This window comes from Narcine bancroftii, chromosome 9 (genome assembly GCF_036971445.1).
Source record: "Narcine bancroftii isolate sNarBan1 chromosome 9, sNarBan1.hap1, whole genome shotgun sequence".
NCBI classification, from domain to species: domain Eukaryota; kingdom Metazoa; phylum Chordata; class Chondrichthyes; order Torpediniformes; family Narcinidae; genus Narcine; species Narcine bancroftii.
This window is the reverse complement of record NC_091477.1, coordinates 109,387,159-109,413,128: the sequence shown is the minus strand read 5'-3', so window position 1 is coordinate 109,413,128 and position 25,970 is coordinate 109,387,159. Positions and strand designations below refer to the sequence as shown.

General features: G+C 38.5%; 1 protein-coding gene and 1 long non-coding RNA gene across 13 annotated transcripts in view; both read left to right on the top strand.

Moving 5' to 3' along the window:
• Positions 1 to 25,970, top strand: part of mecom (MDS1 and EVI1 complex locus) — a 637,277-nt gene that overhangs the window by 332,045 nt on the left and 279,262 nt on the right. The gene's annotated exons all lie outside the window — the stretch shown is intronic.
• LOC138742621 (uncharacterized) overlaps positions 1 to 25,970 on the top strand; it is a 116,069-nt gene that overhangs the window by 19,531 nt on the left and 70,568 nt on the right. The window contains exon 3 of one of the 2 annotated variants that reach the window (XR_011344287.1): positions 300 to 484. The exons of the other annotated variant lie outside the window; for it this stretch is intronic. This is a non-coding gene — a long non-coding RNA (uncharacterized lncRNA). Of the gene's footprint in view, positions 1 to 299; positions 485 to 25,970 lie in introns of those variants that run through there. 2 annotated transcript variants of the gene reach the window in all.

Here is a 25,970-nt window from a genome sequence, read left to right as displayed (position 1 = left end):
GAATCTGTGGAATTCATTGCCATAGATGGATGTGGAGACCAAATCACTGGGTATATCTAAAACATAAGTTGATAAGGTTATGGGGAGAAGGCAGGAGAATAGAGTTAAAAGGAAAAATATATCAGCCATGATTTGATTTGTGGAGAAAGCTTGATGATCTGAATGGATTATTTCTGAACCCATGTTTTCTGGTCTCATGGTGAAAGATCTGGTCTTCTTTAAACAGCACTGTGGAATATTTTGTACTCATCAGAGAAAACAAATAGATATTTTAATCTCTAACTCAGTGCAATATTCAGCTGTTGGAAGATGCTGCAAGATCTCCTGAGAACCTGAAAAATGCTCATTGGTTGGAAGCCTCTCCCTCTGCCTATACCTTTTCCTGAAAGCCTTTTTGATGTTACATAATCAAAACATTTGTCAAGGCACCCACGTCATCTGCTTATTTAGTTTGCTAATGCATTGATCATGAGAGCAAGGCAAAGGATGGACACTATCCATTTGCTGTGATGGTTCAATAAATTTGGTTTCAGTATTAATCACATAAAGCAAGCAGAGTGGTGCACAGCCTCAATATCTGCATTTCCAAACCTTCACAACATGAATTTTTCATCATTTGTACCCGTTGTTCCATTACCCAAAATTCTGGTGCACCAGTCTTCTCAAGCTTTGGTGGGTGAGCCAATCAAATGTTCAGGTAAGCAATCAGTCAATATAGACAGACAAGACATACAAAACGCTAACATGAGCTTGATAAGGGACATTAGTATATCAGAATATACTAATTGGATGCTGCCCAATTACACCCAATTGACCTACAATCCCCAATATATTTTGAATGGTGGAAGCAAACTGAAGTGTCTGGAGAAAACCCACAGACATGGGGAGAGCATACAAATTCCTTATAGACATGTGGGATTCACTGTCCCATCACTAGCATTGTAACTGTGTTGCACTATCTATGGGCCAAGGTTAAGACTTGAGGTCACTTGGATGGAGGGAATGGGCTTGTGATTTCCAGACGGAAAGATAAAACTTTGCATTACTGACATTCTGATTTTGAATGAAAGACCGAACTGTGCAATAAATACACAACAAAAAGCACTTCTAGGACAAAGCAATTTCCCTACAAAGCAAGGACTGTTGCACAAGGACTGCAGTTAATTGAAATGTGGCATTTGCAGAAATTGTTAGAAACACATCTGATAACTGTCTAGAGGAATAGGAAATGTTCTAGAAATACTTGCGTTTGTGGTTAACTCCATGTCCAGCCCAATTCAGTCACATAAGGTGAAGTGTGATAGGGTGATTGTGGCAAATTTTGGGATTGTATATCATATCTTGTAACAGTACACCTTGTGCCCTGGTCTCCAATGAGTTTCTTTATGGTGACTTCCCTTACTGAATTTGATTTCGGATAATGGAGAAGGAAAAGTGCTGCTCTGCCTTGGAATTGGAGAGATCGATGGGTTAGTCAGCATCTCCTTATTATCTCTATGAGAGAATGGTTGTCAATCAAAGTAAGTTGTATTTCACATACCCTTTCAGTGAGCAGATAATTTTAAATGCAAGTAAATAATATAATAAAGAAAAAGGCCCAAGAATATGCGATAGTGTTAAGTTAGTATCAAGATATTGCTTAGGGATAGAAAAATACCTAATTGTATAAACAGGAATGACCTGTATTAACCAAATAGAATGAAAATTGAGTGTTGATTTTTTTTTCATTTGAAGAGAAAATCTTTCACAGGAAATTCTCTCCATCTGCTTTATTATAAAATGAATATCTTGAAAATTTGGAATGAGATCAAGGTTATCAATCATGTTTACAGTTTAATCACTGAGGTTAATATTGTACAGCATATAATAAGTTATTTTGGTGTGTATCGCACACACATGGCCTCAGGATAGCAGTGTCTGTCAGAGCAATAGAGACTACATGGCAATTTGTGCAACTGTTGTGGTCGAAGGATCAGGATGTAAATGGGGATAAAACCGCAATCCTGTGCCTCCAATTTAGACCTGCTCTGTTTCCACATTGCCTGAGGCATTTACCTGTTTGGTTCTCTGTAATCTCTGTTGCCACAGCAAAACTATGGCCTGTAAAAGCAACCAAGCATGAAAGAGATGTTGGAAGGGTCAAGCGGGGGAGAGAAATGTGATACTTTCCAACATCAGGCAGCCCATAGAAACTGAAGTCTATATATTGAGATTGAACATTTAGTGTAAATTGAGGACAAGAACTCTAAACCTTTACTGTAATTTACTTGGGGGTGGGAAACATTTAAGATAACCAGATTATTTAACCAAATAGCCCATGAATCAAGCAGAATTTTTCAACAGGATTTGATTTTAGTATTTCTGTCAACTTATTAACTAACAATTAAGCCTAAACACTGCTACCATTATTTTTTTAAGTTGTTGATCCACAATTATCCTGCCTTTAATTGGACCTGAAAGTATATATTTTTGACAAATAATTTTGAAAATATGAATATAATTCGCATAATTTGGGACAGCATTTGATTAAATCATCAATTTTTATAAAAGGCATGAAGGCCTTCAGATAAGGGACATTTTGGTCATGCTGACAGTCAACCCAGTTACTGGTAGGCTAAGGAGATGTAACTGTAACAACATAATTGGTCTGTTCCTTCATATAGAGCAATTAAAAAGAGGATCCAAACACTGAAAGTGCTGGAGCTCCGATCTCTTTGAAAATATGTTTATACTGGCACATTGAAAATTTGTCTTCTACAGTATGTGCAACCATGGAATCTAATATTACACCAGAAACACTGGAATGACATGGCTGCCAAGTAGGTAACTGTTCTCATCTAAGAAACCATATAGGTCCTAGTCTTTCAGCCGATTTTCTGGCAAAACTGAACAATAGTTATCAGAACTGCCTATGTAGATGGCAGAGGCAATCACAGACACAGGGTAATTTGTGCAACCAATGTGCATGTTAAGAATAGGTTTTTACGTCAGTAATTTCAAGTTCAAGTTTGTTATCATCCAATTGCACAACAACCACCTGACGAAACAGCATTTTCTGGTCCTTGGTGCAAAACGTACAAATGCACAACCAAACACACATGCAAAAAAAAATATATATATATATACTTATATATTTATATATATTTTTTTTATATATATACTGCATGCCCTCTTCAGACAACAATCCCAGTAGATCTCATCGATGGGTGGGGAGAGAGACCCTAGTGGTCCTGTGAATTGACCTCCAAACCAATTCTCTACAACAACTGTACCACACTGTGATGCAGCAGGCAGTCTTGCCCTCTTCAGTCTTCCTGACAAATGAGGACATGTGTTTTCATGATAAGTCACTTGTTAAGTGGACTGCAAGGAACTTGGTGCTCTCTTCTCTCTCCAATACCGAGTTATTGATATGTAATGGAGGGTGATTGTTCCTGATCAGTCCATGATCAACTCCTTCTTCCTGTCCACATTGAGACTCTCAAGTTTTTATTCTCGCACCATTTCATGAGATTTTCCTTTACTCTCAGCCTTTACTGTTTCCCTCAGATTATCGCAGACCTTCATGACCTACCGCAGTTATAGCCTCTGGCTTTTTGTCTCCTTGCTGGTAGGGTTTGGAAGTTTGCATTCAGAATAATGCCAGATCACATCATGTTCACTGGCTTAAAATAAAACTTTATTTCTAGATTCTCCTACAGAAGGAAACATCTTCTCCAGATCCACCTGTCAACACCCCTCAGGGTGTTTTACTTTGGCCAAGTCTGCTCTCACTTTTCCAAATACCAGCAGAAGCAAGTGTAGCCTCTCCAACCCATACTCTCCAGCTTTCACTCTTGTAAAGCCTCCATGAAATCTTTCCTTAATTAAGGAGTTCAATATTGCATCTAGTATTCATGGTGTACTATCAATGACCCAAATAACCAAAATTATTTGTACTCAATTTTCTATTTGCAAAAAATTATGACATGGTGTTAGCTTCACATATACCTCTATATCGTTTTTTTTTAATCAGACACCCAGATTCCTCTAACTCCATTCCGTAAATCTCTAGATATTATGGCTCTTTTACTTTAAAAAAATTTGACAATTTTGCTACATTACATTCTATTAAATATTTACCGACTCACTGTCAGTATACTGTTTGGGATTCCTTTTCCGGTTCACTGCTGTTCAAAGTATGCCTCTGAGGATACTTTTTTTTGTACAAGAGCTATCTTAAGCTAAGAGCACCCAAAACGTTCCAAATCCACAAACCAAACAGCTAATTTGCACATAGCAATATGGTCATTTTATTTTAGTCATCTTGATTGCAAGGCAAACTTTGACCTGGACATTGGACTTGAATACTGTGGAGCCTTTTGCTTCCATTTTAAATGGTAGGCATCTAACCAGCAACAACGTTAAAGAAGGAGATATCTATTTCAGAAGAGGATTGGAGTGAAAAGGAGAAAAGAACTTCCTATTGAAAAATATCTCAGCATTTTTGCCTCTTGATCTTGTGAACCTTTACAATTTCATCAATAAAAGAACAATGTTATTATATTAATACCCTGAAAGAGGACTCAAAGCATCGGCAAGGACATCTATTGCTTGCTATAAATAATATATTTTGTCTCCATACTTTAATGAGAGATAAAGTAGTCCAAGCCTATGATAGAAGGAGCAAACACTACTAGCAAACACCCATCATTGCTTTGATATCACTTCATACCTGAAGAAGGGCGCAGGCCCAAAACATTGGTTATGCTTTACTACGTATGGATTCTGCATGGTCTGCTGAGTTTCTATTTGTGCATGTTTGTGTACTGCACTCAACCACAGATCCGAATACTTTTACATCACTTCTTGGTAATACTTGCTTCTTATCTTTTATGTTGAGAAATTAACATCATATATTTAAATGAACATTTGAGATAAACAATTAGCATTCAACACTCAAAAAGAAAATCTTGGATATCTATTGTACATTTTAAGACATTCCGAATTCAACCTTCATTTCTCCTTCCATACCCTGATTGGTACAACTGGAGTATCGATAGAAAGAGGAGCAAGAAAGTCAGGCCTGATGGAAGGTTTTTCCAGCTGACACATTACAATATGGAAGACAGAAAGATTTTACTCTGTTCATGGGTTAACCATATAGGAGACCTTTACATAACTCATTCAGGCAACGTGAAAAGAGGAATGCGTTCTAAAAATCCTCTTGAAGATTAAAAAAAAAATGAAGTTTGTCTTTTTCCAAACTCCCAGCTATTTACTTGTCACTTGTGCCTTCACGACACCCAGCATCAAATCCTGCAGTATGTTTTTACTGGTGAGATCCTCTGCCCTTTTATACACCATTTACAAAGATGTTACCGAGGCTGATTTCTTAGTCTCCAGTCCAATATTCACGTTCCTACACAGTTACCATTGCCACACATCTGCAATGGACTTGTATGTTCCTGGGGCTGGCAAAGCTTCTCTCTTCCCATGTACTTGCCTCCTGATTGTTGCCTGTGAATTGGCCTGTGTACGAATAGTGGGCACGGTGGTAAATGAGCTCAATCTGTAGATGAAACACACAGAGGTGCTGATTACACCTTGCTGGGTCTTGATAGCCTTGCAGGGAGACTGTTGAAATGAATTACACCGAATCCCCAGTAAAATCAGATACTATGAACAATGGAAAATTAATTCAATTGTCAACATTAAAGACAAAAAACATTTTGATGTGCTATAAACTCTTGATCAATTTTTCTGAGCATATTCTGGCATTGTACTAGCACTGATAGGACAGTGATGAATCTGCTATACAATGTTGCTCCTTTCTCTTGAATCTACCCTATTTTATTGATGAAACTATTTAAGACCAAACTAAAATTCTCCTAACTGCTTTGTGATAATGTGAATCTGGACTACTGCCAGCAACTCTATGCAACTGAGAACTTTAAAAGCATACAGATTTTGCATTGAATAGCGATGGTGGCAGAGTTCACCCAGGTTACAGCAAGATCACTTGAGTTTGCTACAGAGCTGACGAATGAAGAAATTTTGTGCAGAAAGTCCATGAAACTGACATTCTATGATCTAATGATTTCCACTCAAAAGGAATCCAGCAGCAAATTCACAGGAGAGCAGAGACGGATCACTAAAAGCAGCCATCAAATGGATGGGTTCTGGAGCACCTAATATGCCAGATTATAAGACGAGACTTGAAACTTAAAAATAACACCCCAAAACCAAGAGTCGTCTTAGACACAAAGTATAAAATGCAAACTTTGAGAGCAAAGTCTCAGCACTACTCTATGGGGTCCATCTGCCCAGTCCAACTGCCTTTGGCTCTGTACAGGCTTTACATGGGCCTGTTAAAGGAGCCCAATGGTGGTTTATTTAAAAATATGCTAATAAAATTTAAACCTATACTGGGTAATTTGCTTTTAAAATATTGTGACCGCTTTACTCCACTGGTCAGTGGTAAGTGCCAGACTTGGGGTGAAACTCAAAATCTGCATTTTAAGCAGAAATTCTGGGGTGATAGAATCATAGAACAATACAGCACAGAAACAGGCCCTTCTAGTCTGTGCATCAAGTCATCTTGTAGATAACCATATAACCATTTACGGAGCAGAAACAGGCCATGTCGGCCTTTCGAGTCTGCATCGGTTCACTAGAACAACTCCACTAGCTCACGATGACCTTTTCCATCCAGCATGTCGGCATATACTGAAATTGCCTCAGAAGCAAGTTGATGCCAGACACCTTGTGAGGCCTTCGTTCAGGCCTGAGCCCTTCATCTTCAAACACTTTTGTGTTTTGAAGAGAGACTGGAGTTGAGGTGGTGGTTGGGGGAGGGGGGGAGGGGGGGGGGAAAAGGGGTGGCTAGCAGGGGAATTTGCACACATCCTCAGAGATGGCTGTGAAAGAAAGTTGTAGCAGCATCTGCTGAAATCTTTTATGGTTTTTTTTCACACAGCGGCTCATTCCAGGAAAATATTCCCAATTTCCCAGAACACATGCTACATAAAAAGCTTGGAACAGAAATACGGGTACCATTTCCATTCCAACTTTTTACCTCCTAGACCCCCTTAGTCATTTTCCCGGAATGTCTGCAGTCTAAACTGAACTGCAGGCATTCTGTGGCCAAGGGGCTAATGAATACAACATAGCGTTGACATGCGATGATGCTATCGAAACTCACGGATAGAAACGGAAATTTGCAATTTTGGTCATTCCCGTGTGAACGACCACTGCCGGGATGTCAGCAGACTCTTACTAATGGAATAATACTGCAAAGTCTATGTAAAAAAAAATCTCTTGTGATTTTTACGTTTTACAAAAGCAAGGAGACCCCACAAAACACTTTACAAATGAGGTCTCAGATGGAGTATTATGGTCACCCTTTGGAAAATGTCAAGGCTTATGGAGAATGTAGGAGAGATTGACTGCATTATTTTTGTCATTTCCAAGTTCAATATTCATTTTTTCAGGAGGTTGGTGGGGGTTATAGGATAAAAGAGTACCAGTAGTTGAGAATCAGAATCGTAATTTATTGTCATGAATATGTCATGTAATTCATTGTTTTGCAAAAGCATTACATGTGCAAATGCTGCTATAAAAATTACATTTAAAAAAAACTAAATAATAAGTTCAAAATTAAAGATGAGGTAGAGTCTGTGATTCATTGTACCTCCTTCTTGATGGTAGCAGTGTGAAGAGGGCATGGCCTGTGTGGTACGGGTCCTTGAGGATTGAAGCTGCTTTCTGAAGATATTGCCTCTTTTAAATGTCCTCAGTTGAGTGGAGAATGATGCCTGTGATAGCACTGGCTGAGTTCACAACTCTCTATAGTCTTTTCTTGTCCTATACATTGGCATATCCATGCTAGATAGTGATGCAACAGGTCAGAATGCTATCCACGGTATACTTGTTTTTTAAAAAACTTTTGCAAGAGTCTTTGGGGATATACCAAATCCCCTCAGATTGTTCATGGTGTATAGCTGCGGCTGAGCCTTCTTCATGATTGCATCAACATGGAAGCCTCAGGACAGATCCTCAGAGATGTTGACACCCAGGAACTTAAAGTTCTGAACACTTTCCACTGCTGACCCCTTGATGAGGACTGACTCGTTGAGTGCAAGGCTGTTGTGATGGCACTCATCCAGCTGATCTAGCTTGCTCTAGTATGCTTCCTGTGGAATTAACAGCAAAGAATAATAGCAATGTGCATTGTGGACCAAATAACACTAGAAACAGCCTTGGCTGGTCCCCAGCTAAAGTACTGGCACTTCACATTTTCAACAGAATGTCAGAAGTTTAGAGCAGGTGAAATGGAGCTTCATTAGAATACCACAACCCCAACCAACCAATTTTCCCTTGCAACCGCTGCAATCGTGTCTGCCTGTCCCACATCGGACTGGTCAGCCACAAACGAGCCTGCAGCTGACGTGGACTTTTTACCCCCTCCATAAATCTTCGTCCGCGAAGCCAAGCCAAAGAAAGAAAAAAAAAGAATACCACATTAAAGTTTCCATTTATGTGTAGATTGGAAAAAAAAATGTCTAATGACCTTGGAGCCAGAAGATTGAGAGATGCTAAGATTAAAAAGTGCTTGTAACCATGAAAGGACTGATGAAATGAATAAGCAAAGGATGTTTCTAGCAGCAGAAGACTTGGCAACCAGATGACGCTGGTATAATGTAACTGACAAAAGATTTAGAGTCAACATAACGAAACATTTTTCACACAGCAAGGTACAGAATCGTGATCCAGGAAGGGTGGAGGCACAAGATCAATGATAAACTTTCAAAGGAGAATGTAATAAAGACTTGAAGAAAAAAACATTTGCAGTTCCATGGAGAAAGAGAGGGATTGGGATGAGTTAACTCAAAAAGATATAATGGGCAGCATGACCTCCTCTCCATAACTGTTCATTTTTCTCACTGGTATTTTTTTCATTTCACCCTCTTTATACGAGCCGGTGTGCCAGCACATTTTGGGAACTTCTACAAAAAAGAAATGTATTTAGCTGAGCGATGAACTTGGCTAAGCCTCCATGTCGATGCAATTGTGAAAAAGGCTCACCAGCTGCTACACTTCATGAGGAGTTTGAGGAGATTCAGTATGTCACTGAAGACGCTCATGGGCACCAGACTTCACTCCATCGAGGACATCTACAAGAGGTGGTGTCTTAAGAAAGCAGCCTCTATTCTCGGGGACCCCCACCACCCTGGCCATGCCCTCTTCATTATGCTACCAACGGGGAAAAAAGCACAGGAGCCTGAAGACGAGAACTCAGCAGCACACGGATAAGTTCTTCCCCTCTGACATCAGATGCCTGAATGAACAATGAACCACAGACACTGCCTGACTTTGACCGTTTCTTGCACTTTTTATTTATTTTGTTACATGATTTATAGAAATGTTTGCACTATTGACGCTGCCACAAACAATGAATTTCATGACATGTTCATGACAAAAATTCTGATTCTGAATTTTGACAATCCCTTTCCTTTGCTATGGTTTCCTTGTTATCTACCATTGCTCTCACCATTGTCTGATGTAAATTATAATATAATGCATTTGATCCACAAGATTTTCTGACAGATTCCACATTTCCCATTCTCATAATTATTTATCATGCCTCTTACCAGAGCAGCGGGGGGGGGGAGGGATTCATAACAAAAAGCTCTTGTTGGATAATCTTGAAGCTGGCGAAAAGTTGTTAAGCAAAGAAAAGTGGAAGAGGTACATGTGGAATAAAGCTATTTCTCTGCAAATACCATGTATTTACAACTTTATTACACCCTGCATGTTTAATTTGACAGCTTGATGTGATCACAAACCTCATTATAACACTGTCTGATTATATTATAAGTCACCCATTACAATGCACTGAATAGTCTTTCACCTGGCATTGTCCAACATTTTTAAGATCATTCAGTTACTGATTCATGTTACAGTCAAGGTCCTGGTTTGTACAGGATCTCTCATTATAGCTCTTCATGATGTTTATTATCACACTTTCTGAGTTAACTTACACTTTTGTTCTGATAATGAAGGTTATAAATTAAAAAGTCCCTTCCAGAAAATAATTTGTCAGGAGATATGATTGATTGCATGGCAGAAATACACATACCTAATGTAACCTTGGCAACACGTGTCAGATGAACCTATCCACTCAGAGAAGGGCAACCATTCAACATAATAGTTCAAACATTTTAATAGTTCGGACAAATATTTGATCTGTTGATCTTAAAGTCCACTGTCTCCATAGTTGATTATGATTCATAATGACTTTGCATAATTGCAAAGTTAAAAGAACTTAACTGTGTACACAATGTGGCATGTTGATTTCTCTAAGGTGTGATCTTGCATTTTTCTCCTCTATTGGATGAAGAAATACTTTTATTTCAAAGAGAATGTCAACAAAGTTACTCTTTGCATGAAAATTCATCATTTGCATAACCGATGTTTGGTGTTCGATGGCATAACATTAATCAAATTCAGGAATTCAGATTCTGTTTAGAAAGCCAGTGCAAACAATTTAAGTCAGAAAGGTTCAAGGCTTCCTTCACGATTTAAGCCTGTAATCTAGACGATACTGAATGCTGTACTTTTTGGATGAGGGTCTGAACCATATCCAAATTGTCTTCTTCAAGAGATTCTGCTACTGTTGTATGGAAAGCTGAGAAGTTTCCTTGGCCATTTTATCAATATCTATTCTTTATCATGTACTGTTAAAATCACCAAGTCCCGATCTACATTTAAATTTAAATTTAAATTCAGACACACAGCACTTCTGGCCCACAAGCCCATGCTACCAAAATATCCCAATTAACCTACAACACCCATTTGTTTTGGAAGGGTGGGAGGAATCCCAAGCACCCAGAGGAAACCAACACCGACATGGAGAAAATGTACAGACTCCTTACAGACAGTGCCGGATTCACAGGAGGTCTAATAGCTCAGTGCGAACCATGCTGCTCTAAATTTGTAAAGAATCACCGTGATATTTGGCAAAATGCAATTTAACTTTGAAGATAAATTATTGAGAGTAAACGCTTTCGAATAACATTCGAGGACAATACCTGAGAGATTTCATGGTAAAATTGACACTCAGTGAATTTGATTCCCACGTTGAGTTTTGTATTGAGGGATTGAGTTTAGGAGGGCAATTCTGGTCTCTGTACTTGAGGAAGGATGTACTGGCTTTGGGTTCACCAGGTTAGCCTATGAGGACACTGAGCCAAATTTGACTGTACTTGCTGGAATTTAGAAAAATGAGAGAGGAGCTTACAGAAACAAAAAATATGAAAGGCATAGATAAGATTGTGGCAGGTAAGTTGTTTAAATTGGTTGGGGAGACTAGAACTAGGGGACGTAGCCTCAAGACTCAGGGTAGTAGATTAGGACAGAGATGAGAAGGAACTGCTTTTCCCGGAGGGTGCTGCAAATCTGTGGAATTCACTGCCCATTGAAGCCGAGAAGGCTACCTCAGTACATACATTTAAGATGGGATTGATTTTTATATAGTAGGAAATTAAGGGACGGGGAAAAAGGCAGATAGGTGGAGATTAGTCTATCCTCAGATCAGCCATGATCTTCCTGCTCCTATTTCTTGTTCTCGATGTTCTTATTGCTGTACAAAAATGCTAAATTTCACATATTTACTAAATGACAATGGCAAGTATCCTAAATGGTCTTTAGCATTTGCCTTATCTCATTACTCATGTGCAGTGTCACTGGAGATCTGTTTGCATCTATAGATTGCTTGTAAATCTCCAAAAGCAATGAAATGAGTGTTGAAGCTGGACTCTTAACAGTGTAGAGATTCAAACCAGTGCAGTTAAGTGTTACTGACCAAGCATGAATTTTGAGGCTTTTCTTAATATTTGCCTTTTACCCTTGAATAATATTTCCAAATGGCAATGCTCTTCTGAGGGAAATATTCAGTCTGCTTTGTTTCTGTTTCCAAAACTGCAGTTGTATTTTAATAATTGTCTAAGCTTCCACTTTAAATTTGTTCACATCTTGTTAGTTATCATTGGAAATAAAGAGTTTCCTCACAGGAGATAAATGGGTATTACTGAGCTGTGACTTTGCTATATGTCTATTGCAGTGACGTTGCTCAGGTGATGTATGAAAATTGTTGTGTGATATCATAACAAGGGTGTTATTTTCAAAGCAACCATTTCCATTAGTTAATGACAGAGATACCCTTCACGATACTTTGATGTATGTACTGCAAATTGTACTGGGTTTGTAAGCTGTGAGCCAATCCAAATAAAATTCAGTCACTCCTAGTATGCAATTCAAGTTTGTTGAATAAACAAGGATTAGAAATAAAAGAAGAATATGAAATGACTAACATTCAGATATTATAGCAGTCAGGCACTTGAAAGGACAGTGTTCTTCCACTTTCTTCTGCTAGCAACTCATCTGTTAAGAACACCCAAGGAGGGAATCTATTCCTTTTGAGAACAGCCACATCAATCTGAAGATCTGTTTATTTCTCCCAATAAAATGTTCTTATTCATAGGTTAGTGTCCCCCATATGACCTCCTTCAGAGTGATACCACAGACGTTCAATAACTCCAAAACCATCTGGCACCATGGTCTGGTGAAATCTAATGGCTTTGGATTAAGGGGACAGTGTGTTGGATGCCTGATGTTAGTGGGTTGTTTTACTGCCACAGAGGTCAGGCCAGAGGACTGATGGATGATTTCACAGGTCTGGCGTGGCATTGCGTTTCCCATCTTGATCCCCACCCTTCAGCATTTCAGCTACATTTATTATTATTTTAACGTGGTTTCTCAATGGGTTGAGAGCAAAAGCGATATTTATATTGATAGCAAACTAAATTAATTAGGTATTCTGCTGGGCTCTGCATACAAGTGCTACACTTAAAATGGAAATTTGTAAAATACTTTAGTGGTAATTTAACAAGAAAGTTGTCAAAGTAAACTCGAACTTAAATTTATATTTTGTAAATAAAACACAAACCTAGCTCATCAGACACCAATTTAATCTTGGAGTATTAAGATGGCCCTGGCGATCGATTGGTGATTCTAATCAACGTTTTTATATCCCAATCAATCAGTAAAGAACATTGACCGATGTCAGCAAGAACATGGCTGCTGGGTTAGCGGAGCAAAAAAAGTGCTTTCCTGTAGACAGGCATTCCAATGTAATGTTCTAAAATTGGCAGTGGCTTATTCTGAAATGTAGCTGACAAATTGGCCCTTGGTATATAAATCTGTTGTGGCATAAATGATTCACTCTGAACTTAGAATTACCAGTCAAAAGAATCTGTTTGCTTTGTGCAACAAGTTAGTTGATTGTTTTGCATCTGTTTCTTGTGCTCTCTGGCCAGTTGTATGTTTTTTTTCTCTCTCTACAAGTATCGTGGCTTTCTTACAAAAGTGATTTGTTTATCCTGTCATTTTCACTTGTTTTTGACCTTCAGTGTGGTGAGGAAGGAGATTGCTGTCTTTGAAAAGCCTGATATAAAAGTTGCAAAGAATGCTTTTGATTTGTTTGCTCCGTCACTCCAGGAGGGCTTGTCAAACAGCTATTCAACGGTATTTGTGAGCAAATGATATCTTGTGTCAAAAGAAGACAAAGATACTGACCTATGCAGAAATAGTATTCCAGATAACACTTTACAAAAAGGTTGGTATTGGTTAAACATTAAACAAGGAGAGATAATGAACTCTGTTTGACTCTAGAGTCACTAAGTTGAGTGTTCTTTGTGCTTATGAATGCAAGTTACACCCAAACCCTTGTCCTGATACTTACCAGGTAAGATTGTGAACTCAAGCAATCTGTTTTTGAAGGACCTTCTCTCTACTTAAATGGAGCAGGTATAAAACTCCTAATAGTCACTGAATCCCAACACTTTTTTAGATGTTGGCAAAATCGTAATATGGCCCAATCATAGGGTACACAAGAAGTTAGGAGAGACACTCATAAATATGAAGTTCTCTTTGATGTAATGAAAATGTCCTCACAATTACTGCCAAGATCTTGCTGATGGTTTCGAGCCAGAAATCTTTTTTTGATTAAGTTATTGACCCTTGTATTGATATTAAAATCTGATTTCATTATCCAATGTCTAGATAATGGGGTTTACTTTTATAAGGCTCGCAATCATATTGAGAATCAGTCCTGGTTTCAATTATGTAGATCTTTGGAAACTGGTTACAACTGCCATCTGCTGGTATCTGGCATTGCATGCACAGCCCATTAATAAATGCCTGATACTCCCTATTGCACTCGAATGAAGGCATTTGGTCAGATTTCCAAGGGATGTTAATGCGGCCTTTGGAGTTTACAGAGTTAGTTACGATTAGTTATGCAGTGGGATTTACACATCCCAGATGTAAACTGAATGTGTTATAACTTGAAGCAAGCCTTATGGTAATTCTTTAAAATAGTGCTGGAGAAACTCAGCAGATCACGTGGCATCCATAGGAAGTCAAAGCCAGTCAACGTTTCGGGCCTGAGCCCTTCTCCTGAAGAAGGACTCAGGCCCGAAACGTCAATTACCCTTTTCTTCCTCTGGATGTTGTGTGGCCTGTTGAGATTTGTTTTTAGTGTACTACCTTAGACCCGAACCTCTTCAGATTGTCTTGTTTATCTCTGATGCTGACCCTAGTCTTTGACCACATTTTGGAGTGTACCCAAAGGTTTTCATTCCCTATTAGCAGCACTTTTGTTTTCAATGACTGCCGTTTTGTTTTTAAACTTATTGTGAAACTGAATGTCCTAAAGCAGACAAAAAGGCAGCAATCACACACAGTCATAGAAGAATAATGACTATTGGTTTTCCTTGCTTCTGCAAATGATCAACAGTGAAAAATGCTGCCAGGATTCACGGGAATGTGCCTTTTGTGCAGATGAACAGGGGAAGATGAGACAATTTTTTTAAAGGAAGGTAATGAGGTGTTAGGATCAAATGGAGATTATAAATAACAATGTCCTCCAAACATGATGGACTGAATCAGTCCATAACTTTTCATAGTCTGCGTGTCCATGGTTCTGCAAAAAATGCTGGAAGACGGTTTATCTTGCATTTACTGGGTTAAGACCAGTAGCTGCAAATTCAAATCCAGCTCGGCAGCACCATTTTTATGGCCCAAAGTACAATTATTTGTACTGAGCAAAATCCAGTCCCTAAAGATGATGTTACATATTTTGAGAACTTGTGCATTCCCTAAAACTTCTGAAGTTAAGCAAATTAGAGATAAAGTGACCAAATGCTCAGAGAAGTAACGGATAGACTGAAGTACCTACATGGATGTATGCAAAGCAAGTCATGCATGTTCAAACTGGTCCCGGTTTTTCTGGAGGTTGTTACTATGGTTTATGGGTAAAGGAGAACAGATAGATTTCCAGTAGGCATATGATAAGGCTCCAGTCTAGAAATGATTATCAAAATTAACATGCCAGTGTTTGTAGTTAACTTTGTAATGTGAGTTAACAATCAATTTGGAAGGTAGGAGAGAGGAATAATTGAGACAAGCTCTGGTTGGCAGGGTGGAACAAATGGTGATTCCAAAGATTTACACTGAGGCCTCAGCTTTTCACTTAAAATGAATCATTATTCATTTAATGAAAGAATGGCAAATTGTGCATCCAACTTTCCAGATATGCAATAAGGTAGGGTGCACAGAATGGATCATTTCAAGAAGTTGAAAGTGAAAATAGATGAATTAGTCCTACATACATGCAGCATAGTAACAAGGCCTACTGGCCCATTCGCTCATGCAGCCCCAATTCACCTACAACCCCCTGTGTGCTTTGAAGGGAGTGCCTGGAGGAAACCAACGCAGACACTGGGGAGAACGTAAAAACTCCTTCTAGACAGTGCCAGATTCGAACCCGGATTGCTGGCGCTGCAATTGCGTTGGGCTAAGTCCTATGCTAACCGTGTCACCAATAATCCATCATGTTTCATCTTTACCTGGTTCATCAATTTCCATCTGGGGCCCTGTCCTACCCTGTCCTCTTTACCCTGCCATCTCTCCTACATTTCTTCAAGTCTTGATAAGAGTGTTGGCTCAAAATGTTGGCCATTCTTTTACTCCCACTGACGCTGCTGGGCCCTCTGAGCTCCTCCAGCAGCTTGTGTTTGGCTTCAGGTTCTAACATCTGCAGTCTCCTGTGTATCTCTAAAATAGATTAAATGATCTGGCAAATCAGTGGCAGGTGGAGTTTAGAGTGGGGAAGCCTGAGGTGATCATCACTGGATCATAGAGATAAATGAGAACATTTTCTCAAGGCTAGAGGCTGAGAGCTGAAATACATCATCTAAAAACCAAAATGCTGCTGTGCTGGGGTCCCATGATATTTTTGATGAGGGGTACCTTGGAGTAATTTTTTTGTGCATTTGTGATGTGCAAGTTTGCAAGCCTTCATTCTGCATGACATTAACCCAATATAAATTCAGGAGCTGCATGCGAAGTGCTCTTTAACCAATGTTGTGCAGGTGTGTTTGGTGCTCTGAACATGACGGTCATCCACTGGGCTTACTACTAGAAGGTACTGGACTGATTTGAAATTAAGAATGCCACGGCAGATGGCTGTGATTCTTCAGCACTGCATTGGGGAACATGAATAATCTTGTGGGGTGGAGTTTAAATCATTAATGGGTGTGGACAGGGACGCTGGGGGAAAAAATGTAGCCTCACCTGTGAAATGTTCAAAAATCTGTCCCATTATTGTGGCTGTGTCTTCTGCAATGGATTGCCCAACAACAATGCAAGTAGGTCTGCCCTTTTACGGTGCACTCAAGCAATGCTTCCTTCCAGTCGGTCTTTTTTCCCATTCACAGCCAGCAATGTTCCTTCACCGGGCATCCAATCTATAATGTTTCAGTGTCAAGACTGAATATACATTGCTATTTCATACAATTTCCTGCCCAGAATCTCACATGCACATGTCCATGATAAATACATAAATGAATGTTTCAAAGTCAAACTATCGTCCATGCCGGGTCAAAAAGATCCATTCATGTTCTACAATCAGTTTTTTAAAATCTCCATTAAAGCATGTTGTGCTTGTGTCTTATGGTCTTACCGGCCAGTGGGGCTGAGTGGGGAAATGGATCAGCTCATGATTAAATGGTGGGGCAGACACAATGGGGTGAATAGTGTATTTCTGCTCGTATGACTTAGAAAATGTGCTGTACAATTGATTTCATCAGCCTTGGAACTGTAAAGGTAGCAAGATAAATTTCCATTTGATTCAATTAGAAGTGATGATCAGGAAAGATTTCAAATGGTTTACTCTGACGACGTGGCAGAGTGTCGTGGTGTACTCTGCCGGTATGAACTGGAAGCAGACATATGGCCAGTTTGCATATGTGTATATTGATTATACCACCAGATCACTGAAATTAAATAACCTTTTAGGAAAAGAGTCCTGCTTTCCTATTTTAACATTAATCGAGAAAGGGAATGAAACAATTTCTGTGCACTGGATTGTAATTTTAAAAATATATTATTTTGGAATAAATTCTTGGAATGGAGGCAGTCCATGTGATTTGGAAACTGGAAACTGACTGTAAAACAAAACAAGATAAATCATTGATTTTTATGGACCACTTTCAAAACATAAAACACATGAAGTGAAAGTATTCCTTCTTCTGTAAAGGTTATGCCCTAAACCAGAGATCAATAAGAAAAAATAAAAACTAATCATAAAGCATCTTTCATAAGTAATTATTTCTTTATTGTCCTTCTGTTGTCCTCTTCGAGGTTGTGTGCTGTGATTGTAAGGCAATGTAAATTGGTCACGAGAGGCAGTACTATGTGGCTATGTGGATTGATCTTATAATGATTAACCGATGTGATACCTCATTACACATAATTGAGCATTACAGGGGGAAGGAAAGGGGTAAAAGAAAACTCTGTCTCATGATAAGAGTAAATGATCTTTTATGTCCTGGTGCACTTGCACGTGATAATTGGAAGATAACAGTGGACTATAATAGATGAGCTGACTCCAGCCTGTGCCATGTGGGCAGATGTAGGCTCACTGGGCAGTCTCCAATAAGTTGCTGCTGTTTCCACAGACTTAAACATGAACAATGAAACTATTTGCAAACAATTTAGGGGAGCCAACGATATTTGCCAGCGTGCCAATATATTTCCTCCAGCGGATTAGCTGGAACAATGAGAACAGTTTGTCATTGCTCAAGTGAAATTAATAAAACCAATAGAAATAAAGATGTATGACTTGTTGTGAGGAGCATTGACATGTGAGAGACTGGTTAAACTAAATCTCTGACTTGAATTCCTAACGCTCAATCTTTTAAAGGCTTGCAGGTAGCTAACATCTTGCTAATGTTCCAAGATTTAAGACTAATTCAATATAGAAAATCTTTTCAAAGAATTTTCAATGTGATGCACAGTCTACGTCCCATCTGGGACAACTGTGACCCTGAAATGATGCTCTTTATCTTCAACTTTCACCTTGAGTTTACATGTACCTTTTGTGTTGATGTTCTGTCCACTGTAGGCTTTGAGCTGATTTGCATGAATGTATGGCTTTATCTTCATGATGATCAAATTGACCTTTGCCCGTGTCCAGCTTGAAAGAAATATTTGTTCCATTCGTATGTAATGCTACAGTCCACTTGTCCTGCTCGACTCTGTTCAACTGTTCAGTATCTGTTGGTTTATAATCTTCCTGCACCACCATGCCAATGAAAAGTGTATCACTGAAGCCAGTTTCTTCTATAGTGTGAACAGTGTGCAAGCTTTCACTTCTGTTTTCTTTCCCTTTGGGAAAAATGTTGCTTTGCATAATGATTCTGCTCTTTGCATTTATTATAGACTTCCCCATAGGCTGGACATTGTTTTCGTGCATGTTGAGTGCCACATCATTTACACTTGACTGTCTCTCCATATTTTAGTTGTTTCTTGTATCTCGTTTTTTGTTTGTGTGTGTGTGTCCCGACACTGTGGCTACAATTATACCTTCATTTTCACTGGCTTTTGGACTATCACCAAACTTTTTCGCGTGTTGCAGAGCTAATTCATTAGCATTGTATAGCTCCACCCTGGTAAGCTCTGTCTCTCACAGCAACCTCTCTCTAACTTTCTTATCAATAATCTGGAACAAAATTTGATCATGGATTATTGAATCTTGCAGTGATCTAATATTGCAGGTTCTTGCTTTTAATTTCAAGTCCATTTTTTTTAAAAGTATCAAAACTATCTCCCTGCAGCTGCATGCATGAGTGAAATACATATCTCTTGAACATTTCATTTTTCTTTGATGAATAGTGTTCATCAAACATCTTGATAGCCTTGTTGAACTTGCCCTGGTCTTCTGCCTTGGCAAAAACAAATGTATTGAAAACCTCTAGTACTTGAGGTCCCACCTCGGTAAGTAACAGTGCATTCTTCCATACATCACCTTTGCTATTAAATCCAATGGCTCTCAGGTTCAGAATGCATCTTTGTTTGAATAACTTCTACTCGTGGTTGACATTTTCAGTCCAATTTACAGCATCAGAAATCTTTACATTCTCCATTTATCTGCTTCTATTAACTGATACACACGCTGCACACTTCTAGAGTTTCTTCCACCATGTGATTTTTTAAAAATTGTAATAAAGAAACTTTGGTTCTTTTAAAACAACTATTCTTTTTAGCTAAAGTACACAAGACCTTGTGGAAGCATCCATCTTGAATCCAACCGAAGCTGCTACAAACTGGTCCTTAGCTCCCTCTAGTTATCAGGAGGATCACCAGCACTCATTACAATACAGTCCTCTTTTCATTACACTGTAGCAATGATGTAATGAGGAAAGTTTCAAAGTAGGTAATAAATTTAGCTTAGGAAAACTTTTCAGAGTTTTTACTGAAAGTAGCCAGAAACAAATTGGGCAATGGCCAAAGAGGATGAGATTAAGTAGATTTAGTAGGTTTTAAGGAGCAGGGGAGGCTAAAAGGTTTAATCTGGGAAGAGTCTTTCATAACTTGGAACATGAAGAGGAGAAAGCATGGCTAGCAAAGGGTGAAGTTCATGGTCAGACAGTCACCGAGTGATTATAGAAATAGATTCTTCAGCCCATCAGGTTGTATATGGACCATCATACACAACCATTTACACTCACCTTGCACTAATTTCACTTCATCTTCCGTATATTCTACCATTCACCCACACACTAGGGACAATTTATGATGGCCAACTGACCCATGAAGCTCCACCTCTTTGGCGTCTGGGAGGAAACTGGAGCACCCAGGGAAAATGTGCAAGCTCCACACAGGAACCGCCAGGGATCAAGTTTGAATCTGCCTTCTTGGAGCTGGCAGTTAGCAGCTTCACTCGCTGAATGTCTCCACTGCCTGAATGGTATTTTATAATTGTTCATTTGATGAAATATTCTCTACATGTAGAATGGTTGACACAGCTTTAACTGCTTTGGTCCTGTGAAGTTTGATGTAATGGCTCCTATCAGAGTATGTGGTTATTATATTGAAAGAAGATGTGTCTGCATTGTAATAATCCTCCACCACTTCACCTAAGGACCAGCAGACATTATGGACTTTGTTATTGGATTGGGGTTTGAACTCACAGAGTTTCATGGCTCCATTTCGGAATCAGTAGCAGTTAACTGAGCCAAGTTGATGTCATGTAGCAGCCACTTTTGTAGGTAACTGGGACTCTGGATATCATTGAAGAAATTAAATTAAGAGTGTCAAACTTGTAACCAAGGTTGAAAGGGTGACTTGTTTGTTATGGAGGCGCAGCATCTGAGGAAAACAAAAAAAAATAGTGATTTTTACGTGCAAGGAAAAGAAAATAAGTTGTAAATAGATAAATATTCATCATTTAATAATGCCTCTGAGTTTTAACCATAACAATATGCAATGAGATCATTTCCATTCAAACTGAACATTATGATCTATTCACAATAGTTACAGATGTCTGTTTGGCAGGAACTGTTTACTTCAAAAGCAAATATTTCTGTCGGAATTACTTTGAATGTTTTAGACATCTTCTAACTATCTTGTACAAGTTTCTTAATTTTTCTTTGGGTGTATTTTTTAATTGAACTATTCCACTGACATGCTCGAGAATAAATATGTTTAAGTACAAAGTTTCTCCCCAAATTTCAAGTATAAAACCCAAATGTTCTAAACCTGACAAGATGCTGTCAGAAGGCTCTTCAGTTGGAAGAGCATGTAAATGGGCTCCTGTAAAAGGGAGGTGGATGGTATCAGCATTGGGAGAAATTATTCAATTATTAAATTCAAAATATATTTTTCAAAAGGAAGTGTTTTTTTAAATATATTTTTCTCCTCTGCACCTCAACAAGCTCCTGTGTAATTAATGTCAAGCCTGCCATCAGCAGATTCCCCAACATCAATATCTTTGAGACATACTTTCTTATTCTTGGTTGCTAAAAACCTCTGAGCCAAGTAAATATCTAGAGCTGAGAGTTAGAATGTGGCCACTGCAAGATATTTTCGCACCTTGTGCTGGCAAGAAGCTTTTATACCTCAGGTACTTGGCTTGCTGAGAGAATGAGTCCACAGGAGTGGATTAACTTCAAACAAGCCAATACCAATTTGGAAGTGAATGGGTAGAAGATAGGTTCAAATGTATGAAGACAGAGGTTAGGAGCAATGAGTCACTTGGTCCCTCATCATGGGTCCTAACTTGTATGTTTAACAATGTGGCTGATTTGAGTTTAACCTCAATTCAAGGGGTTGACTTGAAATTTGAGATAGAATAAATAGCAAGTGGATTGACAATTTACAGTGGTCACTTTAACCCAGAATATCACAGAATTGCATTTCATTTTCTTAAGAAACTGTTAGCACTCGGCTAAATGTGTTCATTTGGAGAATTCTTTTGTCAGCCAAGTATTGTATTATTCTTTGAGGTAGATATGTTTATTTCCCATTCAGATTGATCCCTCACTCTCTTTTCAATTCTGCTTTTTTTTCTTTTTGCTACATTACTCCAGTAAATATTAGATACTTGTGGGTTTATTCAAGGAAATTCAGGATGACATCTCCTGTAGGCAAAACAAATTAAAGAGCATGTTCCAGTTTAAGGGTTGGAGTTCTGAAATTATTTTACCAAACATAATTCGACTTGAGAATTTGATTAAATCTTCCTTTGATGTGACTTGAAGTGTTGGGGCATATTCTTCATGTGAGTCTTTAAACCAAAAGAATATCTTGACAGTTGCTATTGATTAGTTCTCTCTATGAAATACAAGACTACACAGGGGAGGTGATTTTAATTAACTCCCATCTTAAATGTTTCAGCTAATAGCTTAACGCTGATCCAAAACTATTGGTTTGTTTGTTGTTTTAGAGGCATTAATTACACTTAGATTAACAAATTACAAAAAGGGGCAACAACTGAACTCTTTGAAGAGTTTAATGCCAAGAGTTTCAGCCAGATGCCAGAGGACATGTTGAAAGTTTACAAAAGTGGGACAAAAAAATTAAGGTGAATTGGCTGCTGGTACCAGGAGTCAATTGACAAAGACTGCGGGTCATTAATTTTGCGTTCTTTGTTATGTCAGTTTGTTTTCATGGGGCCTAGTGGAGAAAGTGAATGCAGCCAAGCTGAAAATTGTCTGCTCTGTGGTCTGTTTTCCTTCCCAGCATGCACTGACCCAAGGGAGTGGGCTTCAGGTCAGCATCCTCCATTTCCTCCAGCAACTTGGAAGATTGATAACAGATAGGCCTTTTTCTCACTGAGACTATATTATACACAGCATCAAGCAAAAATTGCCATGGAGTTTTGTCACAGCTTCTCTGCTATTTTAAAGTGAAAATATCACTGCGATTTTTAAACCCAAACTATTTTCAGCAAGTTTGTTAGCTTTGTTAAAGGATGTCATCCTCTCATCCCAGGTTGAAAGTGATCTGGCTGAATGAAAGTGGGATATGGCACTTCAGTTTTAAAGGTCATTGTGCGTGAGTTGGTGAGCACAGTTTATTTCAAATCGAACAACAGTTCTGCGCTGAACAAACTAGCAACAACTGGGGCACCATGCCAAGGTTTTATTAGAGCACCCTTTTGTGTGGGATACAAAGCATAAATACAGAATTATTTCAAAAATAGAAATACTCTTACCTCAGAGTCTACTGTAATATCTTCTGATTTCAGAGATGTAATTTTGACTGTGATTGTATTGAATATGTTATATTGAATGGACAGCCTGTTTCTTTATTCTTGGTTTTTATTTTCACTTCAGCCAAATCAATGATAGAATCTGTATAAATATGACTACTAAATGTCGCAAGAATTCCTGTTTATTCTACTATAAATCTTAATGATTTATGTGAAGAGCTGTGTGCATCCAGTTTTTATAACCAACAGGCAAATATAGAAACATACTAAAATAAGTTCATCAGGAAAATGTGTTGCGGGGAGTCACGTGATGGAGTAGTGGCCGGACGGTGAACTCCAGCCCTCTCCAGAAAAGTCGGGAAAAACAAGAGAAAACACAAAGGCACAGAAATAAAAGTTACAGAAAAGTGAGTATAAAGGTGGAAAGAAGATGGCGACAAAAAAAGAAAAGTCGAAAGCAACGGTAAGAAGAGAGGAAGAGAAGACAAAGGAGGAAAAAGGTGAAGGCCTTACCTGTCCGAAGAGGCCCGCTGCGGAGAGAGAAACCCGCTCCCTCAGGTCGGTAAATAATGGACTACAAAAATGGCTCGCAGAGCCGAACAAAAGTGCGCAACCGCGCATGCGCGAAGCGAATGAAAAAAAACACACCGACGGGAGGGGGGACCAGCTGGGGAGTCGATCTCCACAGCCGGCAACGACAGCTGCAGAACACCTGCAGCAAGAAGAGACCACAGAAGACAATAGAAACAAGATAGAAGAGGAGGAAAGGGCAACAAAGAAACAACAGATGGTCAACCCAGAGGAAGAAGAAGAGGAAGAGTATGGTGAAATAGAAGAAGAAAAGAGAGGCAAGGTAAAGGATATACTTGCTCTTATTAGAGGATACATGGAATCATTTAAAGAATGGCAAACACAGGAATTTAAGGATTTAAGAAAAAGAATAAACAACACAGAGGAGAAAATAATTAAAATGGAGATGACCTTAACAGAAATGGGAAAAAAAATGGACAAGATGGAAGAGCGGGCAGTAGCAGCAGAAATGGAGGTAGAAGACTTAAAAAAGAAATTGGAGAAATCTAATAAAAAAACTAAAGAGACACAAGAACTACTAGCTCAAAAAATAGATACAATGGAAAACCATAACAGAAGAAATAACATAAAGATAGTGGGCCTTAAGGAAGATGAAGAAGGCAAGAATATGAGGGAGTTTATAAAAGAGTGGATCCCTAAGACCCTAGGATGTCCAGAACTACAGCATGAAATGGAAATAGAAAGGGCACATAGAGTATTGGCCTCTAAACCACAACCACAACAAAAACCAAGATCTATTGTAGTAAAATTCCTAAGATATACTACAAGAGAAAAGGTACTGGAGAAGACAATGGAAAAAGTAAAAGAGGGCAACAAACCACTGGAGTATAAAGGGCAAAAAATCTTCATTTATCCAGATATAAGTTTTGAACTCCTAAAGAAGAGAAAAGAGTTCAATACAGCAAAGGCGATTTTATGGAAGAAAGGGTATAAATTTATACTAAAGCATCCAGCGGTATTGAAAATATTTATTCCAGGACAGCAAAACAGACTATTCTCGGATCCAGAAGAAGCACGAAAATTTGCAGAACAATTACAAAAATAGACTGAGGGAGGAAGACGGGTAATGAGAGTTAAAATGATCACGACTGATATGTATGTGGGTAAAGACAAAAATAGACTGAGGGATGAAGACGGGTAATGAGAGTAAAAATGATCACGATTGATATGTATGCAGGTAAAGAGGTATAAGAGTGAATAGAGACAATGAGCATACATGAATGTATCTGTACTTAGAGGAAAATATAGATAGTATAGACAAGAATTAATAAGGGAAGGTAATGGAATAGAGAGAATAAGGAGGGAATTAAAAGAGGGACCTTTGTGACATATGAAAAGTGAAATCTTTTCTGGGGGAGGCGGGGTGGGGGGAAATAGCGGTCACTGCACAATCAGTTGACGCTTGCGAGTGGATTCGCAAATCCAAATGGAGAGGGGAGATGTGGTTGTCCGACAAGGGATAAAGGACAACTCAGGAGGTGAAGGGGAGATTGGGGATAAATAAGATAGAAATAGGAGAATAAGGAAAATGTTAGATGTTGTAGGAATGTTGTCTTATGAAGAGTTGAAAATAAGAAAACAGAAATGGAAAAGGAGGAAAGGTAATGATGGAAAAACGGAAAGAGAAGATAAACAAAATATAAAAGGGCTACGCTGAACTATATGTCTTTAAATATTAATGGAATACATAACCAAATTAAAAGGAAGAAACTACCAAATTTAAATGAATAAATGTATTCCATTAGAAAAAAATAACATATTGGTTAAGAAATAATATTGAAATATTCGAACAAGTATAGGAGCCTTACATTAAATACAATAGCGAAAACCTACCGGGGACAAACATTACCTAAGTTGATGGAAGGAGAAGGAAAGAAAAGAATGGACTCAGTAGAATTTCTGGTGTAATTTTGTTGAATGACAACATTGTCTGACTGGATTAATGCAACCTAGATTGTATACCTAAAATGGATGAGAGGGGGGGGTGGGGGGGTGGTTTGGGAGGAAAGGGGGGGGGGAGAAAAAGTCACTGTATATGTGTGAAAAGAAATAGTGTATATCATGGCTAATGTGATTTATGGTGTGAAAAATAAAAAAATTAAAAAAAAAAAAAAAAAAAAAAAAAAAAAAAAAAAAAGGAAAATGTGTTGCGCACAGTTCATGTCTCACATGAATTTTCACAAAACACTGGACCAGAATATATTAATTTTTACTGGAGGGGACTGATGGAAGCATGTATAAGGTCAGCAGCATCCAGACTGGGAACTTTTCTTTGGTTTAT